The sequence below is a fragment of the Berghia stephanieae genome, chromosome 13, assembly GCF_034508935.2.
Source record: "Berghia stephanieae isolate SIO BIC M18660-M18661 chromosome 13, UCSD_Bste_1.3, whole genome shotgun sequence".
Lineage (NCBI taxonomy): Eukaryota > Metazoa > Mollusca > Gastropoda > Nudibranchia > Aeolidiidae > Berghia > Berghia stephanieae.
Window position 1 is genome coordinate 22583245 of NC_088372.1, and position 2979 is coordinate 22586223.

Genomic DNA, 2979 nt, shown 5'->3' on the forward strand with positions numbered 1-2979 from the left:
ACACAAATTAATACTAAATTGATATAAAATTAGTAAATTAATAAATTTAATTCAATACTGGAACATTCCCAAAGTCATTACATCAATGGTACCAGCACAAGTAAGGCAATAAATAAGAAAAAGTTCGTTTGCCAAAATCTCTATTTAGTTTTCACTGGTTAATAAGGTGGGCTCATTTGAATTAGCCCGACCTAGTACTAGAGAGGCCAGACAGCAAAAATCGGAGTTAGTTCACCGTCAGGCGACGTAACGATGAGATGACGATGTGGGCGGAGTGGGGGGGGGGGTGATAAAAAAGAACAGGAGCGTATCCTGGTTTATGCATTACGGGATGCATGGTGATTCGCAATCTATTAAAAATACACACAAATTGATTTCAGTACGAAGTATAAAGTTTAAGTAGTAACTTTTGAAATTATCTAATTTAAATTTGCTTATTTTAGACCTGGTAATACAGCATATAACTTGAAAAAACAGGCTGGTATTTGCCCACCCTGCCCATTATTACCAGCCGTCCCTGGAATATCGCCTAACAGGCGTCAGTCATGTCTCGTTCTACAATATTAAGTGTTGCTGTTGGTCAGGGACCCCTTGAGCACGTTTAGTGGATATTGCGCTATATAAAAGCTCAACATTTTGCAATGTGACCAATGAGTGGAGCATAAGGAAATTGGAAAATTAACTTAGATCGTTCCCGTTGTAAAAACAACGAAGAGACAAAATTCCAGCTCCAGATTGTTAACAGAGATGAAAAGGGTTCTACAATACTCTGAACCCCCCCCCCCCCCAAAAAAAAAATAAATGTATCGCCGAAGTCCCAGGTTTGAGAGTTTTTCACAAGTTGAGGATCGACATTGAAGGACGAGTTTTCTGCCTAAAATTTCAAGCACGTGTTTTTTACTTTTCTTTTCTCTTTTTTGTTTTTGTTTGTTTGTTTGTTTGTTTGTTTGGTTGTTTCTCTTCTTCTTCTTTTTTTTTTTTTTGGTTTTGCTTTGTTTTGTTTTTTGTTTTTTTTGTTTTTTTGTTTGTTTGTTTTGTTCAGAGTACGACAATGCTGATTTTCGGGTGTCATTTTCAAATGTATGTATTTATATACAGGCCTGACAATTTTCACAAGAAGAGAAATAACAGCGATGCGACTTATTAGGATCCCTAAAGGTTTCTCTAGAACCCTTAATTGCATCACGGTCACAGCTCTCTTTTTGGAAACGGAAATTCATGAAGTCATAGTTTATACCAAAAGGGTTAAAAAAAATATCACCAACATGACAAAAGTAAAACAAAACGAAAAAATAATGTATAAAAATACGGTGGAAGGGTAGGGGTTAGGTGTCAATTATTAATTAAACCAGTGTCAAAATTGTGACACGTAATTATGGAAAAAAAAAAAAAATTAATAAAAGAAAAATGTCTAACTTTTTTTTTGGTCAAATTATATCCCATCGATATAAAATTTATGGTGAGTCGACCGTTAACTGAGCAGTGGAATAAATTTTCGGAAAAAAAAACAACAACAAAAAGATGCAGGAGAAAAGTGACAACTGACACTGACAGGGCGATCCCTGATCTATGTAAATTATCGATTGACACTAGAAAAACATTCAGCTGGTCATATTTTATTGCTCATGAGCCGACTGTATTGAATTTGAATATTCTATGTATGCGTGTATCACGGATTATGGTTCAGTACTATCGATGTCTGAGATAATAATATTATTGTAATAATGTTAGCAGATTTTATATTGTTTCAATCAAGTGCTATCATCAAGTCACCAGTGTCATCTCTTAGGAGGATTTTTGTCGTATATTTTGTTCCTTTCTTGTCTTTAGGTGCGGGCTTCAATATTACATGCTAATAAACTTATTGGCTTATATGCCATTTTATTTTTGTTTCCAAAGAGTGATTTTGTAGGTACTTATTACATATGTCAAGACCGTGTGACAAGCGTGCCACTTTAATAGCGTGGGATTTACACTCGTTGGTTTGTATGGTCGGGGGTGGGAGCGTTCGTACTGACACGCCATGCTTTAGTTATTTTATTTTGCCTGCTCTACCCTTCCATAGTAGTAAAAACTACGCCGTCGTTCTCTCTATCGTCTATCGCGTCTTTTGTTCAGGTGTCATACCTCGGCGTCTGACATTCCAGTTTACTCAAGTGAGTGGCGGATGAATATTTGACGATAATATAATAGAATCAAGTACATACACTCTAATACTTTTTTGCAACTTTTGTATATATCCTTAATTTGGCTTAATCAACGAAATTCACACAATGGCATTAAAGGAAAATTCAGCTATTTGAGATAACAGAATGAACTATTTCGTGTCAGTTTTTTACAGTAAGACTTTCACTTAATTATTCGACTGTTAACAGATATATCAATCTATTTTATAAATTAGAAAATTGAAGTCAGTAAATTAAGCTATATTTCAATAAGTTATTGATTTAAAAAATTCTGTAATGATAATTATTTCTTCAGCCCTTTCGCTTTCTTGTTTTGTAAACAATTTTGAAAATATATATTTAATAGATTTACCGTAGCGGCTGGTTCTCGGCCACCGAACAGGTGCAAACAAAACGATTCATTCGCCAAATTACGCCATCTTGGATTTGAATCGGAGAGGGTTTCATTGTCGAGGGCAGAGAAAGAACTTTTCAAAACAAAACTTTCAGAGATTGTTTCGATTTTATGTTGAGGTCCATGCGGACCATATTTTCGGTAAGTTTATGAATGCTTTTTAAAAACATTCATTTTGAAAGGGATAATTGTGGATTAAATATTACAATACAAAGCGTTGGTTCCGTGAATGCTGTACGATGCGAGACAGACATCAACAAAGCTGACATTCCTGCTGCCATTTCCTGGATCCTGGGTTCTAAATTTCGTGCTAGATACTCATATTTTATCGATTTTGTATGAGCCTTCAATTTCATTTGGATTATTGATAATTGTTTTTACGTTTGTCATTTCGTATAG